This window comes from Elephantulus edwardii, unplaced genomic scaffold, assembly GCF_000299155.1.
Source record: "Elephantulus edwardii isolate Elephantulus edwardi_28Jun2011 unplaced genomic scaffold, EleEdw1.0 scaffold00427, whole genome shotgun sequence".
In the NCBI taxonomy this organism is placed as follows: Eukaryota; Metazoa; Chordata; class Mammalia; order Macroscelidea; family Macroscelididae; genus Elephantulus; species Elephantulus edwardii.
The window spans coordinates 40,855-46,887 of record NW_006400177.1 but is presented as its reverse complement, the minus strand read 5'-3'; the positions used below and the strand labels follow the sequence as shown (position 1 = coordinate 46,887).

Sequence of the window (6,033 nt, the reverse complement as noted above, 5' to 3'; positions counted from 1 at the left end):
TAATGAGCTCAGATCTATGAAGTAATGAGGAGGAAAAGAATCTCAGTTGCTAAGAAACAGGACCAAGGGAAACATGACAGACATCCAATCGTCTACGTTAGAATGATGCTGTCATTTGTGGAGACTCCAACGACATTTTACCCAGAGCTCAAGCTTTCTGTGAGTGTCATGTGGTAAATGAGGGTGATGTTCTGGTTCTTGACGAGTCTCAGATGAGTTTCTTGGTTCAAAGAACAACTTAGTTCTTAGGAGTCATGTTTTCTTTTAAAGACTAAATTTCTTAGGCTTGTAATAACCACACTCTCTGTAGGCAATATTCTCTCTAGTTATTGCTCTCCTGAGTCATTGGTGGTTTTCAGGGTCAGAATGTTAAGAGATAGATAGACTATGAAAACAACTATATTGCATCAGGGGGTATAGCTCAGGGGTAGAGCATTTGACTGCAGATCAAGAGGTCCCTGGTTCAAATCCAGGTGCCCCCTGTATGCTCCTATTTTTTACTTTATGAGGGAATTGATTGATTTTTTTACTTCACTGCATTATCTTCTATGGCTTATAGCTACTTGGACATAGTAAATATGCTTTCTTGGTATGTCAGGCACCACTCTAGTTTCTTTATGTTATTTTATTTTGTCTATTTATCATCACAATCTTAAAGACAAATGTCAAAAGTGTTTCTGTTTTAAAAGGAGACTGAGACAGAGGTGCTAAGTATCTTGCTCTTGGTCTAAAAAGCTGCAAAATTCAGGATTTGAACACAGAATACGCACTTTTAATGACCTTGTTATACTACCTATACACTCCTCCTCTACGAAGCCCTGTGTGCAGACCTCACCGCCACTGCTCTGCCTGTTATTGAGTTCTAGAACATCTTAGCTGCAAACATGGCCTAATCGGATGTGGCCTGGAGAAAGGCAGGGGACGGGGTCTTTATGTGGAGAACTCTAGAACTTTCCTTAGAGTACACCAACATGAGCTGCACTCAAGTATAAGGAATTGAACCATTTGACTTTCTAAACTTGGAGGAATTTCTATTCCCTTGTGTAATTCATTTATTTCAGCTGATGCCCCTTTACCAGTTATCCTCATAAGATCCAGGACTGGGGGTTTATTCCTACCTCTCAATCACAACAGGTCTGTTCAAACCACATACAGAGTACATGGCACTACATGCCAGAAACACAGCAGGTGTGGACTGGGAGACAAAACCACCTGGCCTTACTGTCAGTGGGCTCACAATTAGGACATGGCATGTGGGAAACAGTGCCGTGAGGTGTGTGGCCATGTACCAGGCTCAGCAGTCTGTGAGGAAGCAGAGGGGAAGATTAAGGGAAGCGTCAGAGAGGAGCTGATGGATTAAAGATGAACAATATATCAGCAGATTGAGGTGAGAGGAAGAGAAGGGTGGTTGGAGCTGCAGGCAGCACGAGCCAGGTGGAGGCATTTTGGTCACCTGAGGCACAGAGTGTGACATGGGAAGTGGTGGAAGAGGAAGCTGGAGCGAAAGAGGCTGGCAGAGAGAAGAACGTAAGGAATTGTGCATGCTCTGCTGAGAGTCTGGGGGAGATGATCTTAAAGACATTCAGAGCACAGTAACTTCACCTTTGTCTTAAAACTAGCTGCCAACCTAAGTGCCCATCAACAAACGAATGGCTAGAGAAGCTGTGGTATATTTGCACAATGGAATACTATGCTGCATTAAAAAACAAGGAACTCATGCAATATTATTCAAAATGGTTGACTCTGGAGAACATTATGCTGAGTGAAATATCCCAGTCACAAAAGGACAAATATTACATGATGCCACTGTTGTAGAATGGGACTGTCCTTGGGGTTGGGGAGAGACTGAGTAAGATGGGTTCAATAATGTATACTGCACTGAAACAGAGGAGGGAGAAAACTGTTTAAAAGAGATATATAACTAGGTATTTCTGTCATCACAGGAGACTAGAGCGAGGGCTACATGGTGGAGGGGACCTGGGGGAGGGTTTGTAAAACAATGAAAGAATCTTTTCTTTTACTTTTCCATAATTTTTGACTCATGTACTTATAACTTGTTAGTCAAATTTGTGTCTTCTAGGTTGCAACACCCCCATGATACATCTTCAAGGATATGAACATGTATGGCCAAGCACAATCAATAAGAGTGCATCTAAATTCCAAAATCAATCTCCATAATAGTCTATGTGTTTCCTACTGCCAAAGGGGCCCTTTAGAGTAGTGAGAGAAGATCTTCACCCTGAAACCCACAGCGTCCCTTTTCAGCAGGAAGTAGCTAAGAGAATACGCCGTCCCCTTTTCCTTATGACTCAGGGTGAAGTCTCTCTCAGGGAGGAGTGATAGGGAATGGCAAAGGACACACTGACAAAGAAGATTAATCAGAACTGGCTTTGACAAGCACTGTGGCATCTGGACAAGAACAAACTGGGAGGAGGGTAGAGAGAATAGTGCAACAATGAATGAGTGGAAGCCCAAAATCTCTGTAAATGTTTATGAAAATTAATAAAATATAGAAAAAAAATAACTAGCTGCCTGGGATAGAGTAGGAGGAAGGACGTGAGGGGTGGGGTCCAGGACACTGAAGAGGGACGTAACTTTCAAGATAATACCAACAGTTCCCAAAGGCTGGCTAATATCAGCCTTACTTTGGTAACAGGGGGGTTAAGCACCTTTGTTCCTGAACAAAAAGATTGATGGTTTGAATCTACAAGCTCCTCTGGGAGGAAAACTATGGCAGCCTGCTTCTGAAAAGAGTGTTGCTTGGTTTTATTTATTGATTTTATTGGTAACTGGAAGTCGGGAAGGGGAGAGTTTGAGGAGCCCAGAATTCCCACAGACTGCCCAAAGAACAGACAGGTGGGTCTTGTAGACAGTGCGGTTAGAGAGCTCATGGGAGGCAGAGGTGGTAAAGTTTCGGCCCTCTCACTGGGGGCATATTGTTAGGGGGTCCATTCCTTGGACAGAAGTATCGTGTTGGGAAGGTGAAAGGTTAGTGAAAGAGAGGAGGACCCTCAAAAAGTTAGATCGATGCAGTGACTGTAACAATATATGTTGGAAATAATGAAGATGGCACTGATAGGTTCAAGTTCAGATCTGTTGTTCATAGGGTCAATATCAATTGTACTTGATGGCAGATGACATCAAAACAACAAGACCAAAAATGTTTCCTGTTTTTAGAGCTTTGCTCCCTTAAAAGCAAACAGAATTTAATACATAACCAAGTGTCTAGTGCAGAGTAGCAGTAATTCTATAGTGTAGGTGTTGCACAGAGCAGCTGGTGGACTCAAACCACCGACATTCAGTGTAGCACCCCAATACTTAGCCCTTCATGCCACCAGGGCTTCTCTCTGAGCCGGGTAGCTGAATACTCAGTAGTAGAACCAACTGTGAGGTGAGGGGGAAAGGTTGGTACTGAGCACTTGGCCCTGGGCAGGTGACCTCTGTGCCTCAATTTCCTCCTTGGGAAAATCAGAAGGCTAATACTACTTATCTTTGAGATAAAAACACAGGACAGAGCTTTCCATATTATGCCTGGTATACAGCAAATGCCCAATTAATATGAGCTGTTATCTATATCCTCCTGTGCAATTTCAGCCTCTGAAAAGCCCCTGGAGGGTCATCTGCGAGTTGGTTCCCACTTAACAGTACACAAAAAAACAACAATGGGGAGAGAACAGAGTTCAGGAGCGCAGCTGTAACAGAAAGGTTGTATGTTTGAATCTTCTCAGAGGCACCTTCTAGGAAGACCTTGATGATTTACTTCTAAAATATCAACCCCCCCAAACTTTACAGAGCACTTTGATTTGGATGCACATGGGGGCTTCATGATTGGAAGGTAAATTTTAAGAAACAACATTCTTTTTAAACTTATTATTACCACCGAGCAAGATAGGAAGAGGAGCAAGTGTGGGAAGAAGATGCCAAGTTTCCTTCTGGACACACTGGGTTTGAAGCCTGAGGCCCCTGTGGGTGGCGTGAAGTGGACAGGCTGAGGCTGCAGGTCTGAGGCCCCGGGAGAGGAGAGAGGTCGTGAGCTTGGTCTCTGGCTGCGTTTGTTCTTGTAAAATGATGCTCTGTGTGAGTACTGGTGCCCCATTTACCATACACAAGAGGTACATGCACACTGCTTATAATTTCAGAGCTGTACTTCAACTCTGACATCTATTTGTGAATTATTTACTTAAGATCTCCTCGTGACATCCCAGTACCTGTTGGTGGCACATAATGCTAAAATCCATTGATGTGCCTGGAGATTTATGAGTAATTGGTGATTAATCTCACAATTTAGAGAATTAGACTGATGGATATGGTGCTGAGTCCTAGATGCTGGCGAGGGAATGAGGAGAATGAGGAAGCATGCTGTGGAAACCAGGAGATTGATGTGGTCAGAGGGGAATTAAAAACGTGTTTACATCCAGGAGGGATCTTAGACACAAAAGGTATTTATGAGGTATGATGTCAGCCATAGAAATAGAGTAAGTGTTTGTACAAGGCCCAGCACTCTCATGGGGGTATAGCTCAGTGGTAGAGCATTTGACTGCAGATCAAGAGGTCCCTGGTTCAAATCCAGGTGCCCCCTGTATATTCTTATGCTTTTCTTCACTATTTATTTCAAAATTCAGGTAAGCAAGGTGCCTAGTGCTCAATATTTAAGGAGGCCTCACTCAGTTTTCTGTAAGAAACTTGCCTTACTAATTCCCACAGGGGAGGTGCATGTTACCTCATAGTGAGCTTTCTTCAACACAGACACAGACACAGACACTGATACCCGCCCCACGTGCACTCCCCTCCTGCCCTGTGTCTTGTTTGCTTATACACTTTTGTTATTTCCATAGTATACGTTTGTCCTTGTAACCTAACCCTTACCCACTCCCTTCAAACGTTTCTTTCGTAATAATTTCAGGTTTGCAGAAGAGCTGTGAAGATAGTAGGAAGAGGTCCTATACACTGCACACTCAGGCTTCCCTGGTGTCGTTAGCTCACAGAACCATGGTATCTTTCTCAAAACTATAAAACAAACAGTGGTGTAATGTTACTGACAAGGTCCAACACTGAATTCAGATTTCACTGATTTTTCAGTCACATCTTCCTTCTGTTCCAGGATATAATCCAGGACACCATCCAAGATACTGTATTGCGTTTAGTCATAAAGTCTCCCTGGCTCTTTGAGATGGGGGTATAGCTCAGTGGTAGAGCATTTGACTGCAGATCAAGAGGTCCCTGGTTCAAATCCAGGTGCCCCCTGTGCTATTCTTGCATTCAGTGGCACAGCACTATGTATTTGGCTGCTAATAAAAAGGCCCGCTGTCTGTTTAATTACAGTCTAGAATCGTGATGAGTCACTGTGGACGTGGACTTCATCAAACGGGGTCGTTATTAATTGGAGTCAGCCCTTAAAGATGGCTGACAGTTTTTCAGTCTTTCTTTTTTATAACTTTGATACCTTTTCTTCTGGTTCTAAGTTAAATAAGTGCATACTTATTACACATTTAGTTAATTTAGCTGTACCCAGGCTCATCAGACATATTGTTGGCTACAAATTTGCTTTAGATTTAAGACTTTCCCTTGTTAGAATATATTTATATATTAGCTTGAATAAATGAAGTTGAATTGGCAATTTTCTTAGATGCACTTACAACACCAAGGTCTTAAGATTTTATACTAAAATGGTAAAGATTTTGCTGTGGCACTATTCATACTTAATGAATGTCTTTGATCTTCTCATGTAAGATGGTAAATGGATTTGAGATTATTTTCATGATACCTGCAGTCCTTGATTTAATGAACTACTGTCACCAATTTGTGTCTTACCCTTGAGACCAGGTTAGAACTGGTTCTTAAAGAAGCCTTTCAGAAATTAATTAGGTGTACACAGGACCTTTTTATTATAACAACAACAAAATCTTCATTTCCCTCTGACTTTCTTTCTTTTTCTTTTTCTTTCTTTCTTTCTCTTTCTTTCTTTCTTTCTTTCTTTCTTTCTTTCTTTCTTTCTTTCTTTCTTTCTTTCTTTCTTTCTTTCTTTCTTTCTTT

General features: G+C 42.0%; 3 non-coding genes across 3 annotated transcripts; all 3 read left to right on the top strand.

Annotated features, from left to right (window-relative positions):
- The first annotated feature begins 410 nt into the window (after window positions 1-410).
- TRNAC-GCA lies at window positions 411-482 on the top strand. The gene has a single exon. It is a non-coding gene; the product is annotated as a tRNA-Cys (tRNA).
- Window positions 483-4,507: 4,025 nt separating this feature from the next.
- TRNAC-GCA lies at window positions 4,508-4,579 on the top strand. The gene has a single exon. It is a non-coding gene; the product is annotated as a tRNA-Cys (tRNA).
- A 593-nt stretch (window positions 4,580-5,172) lies between these two features.
- Window positions 5,173-5,244, top strand: TRNAC-GCA. The gene has a single exon. It is a non-coding gene; the product is annotated as a tRNA-Cys (tRNA).
- The last annotated feature ends 789 nt before the right edge of the window (window positions 5,245-6,033 follow it).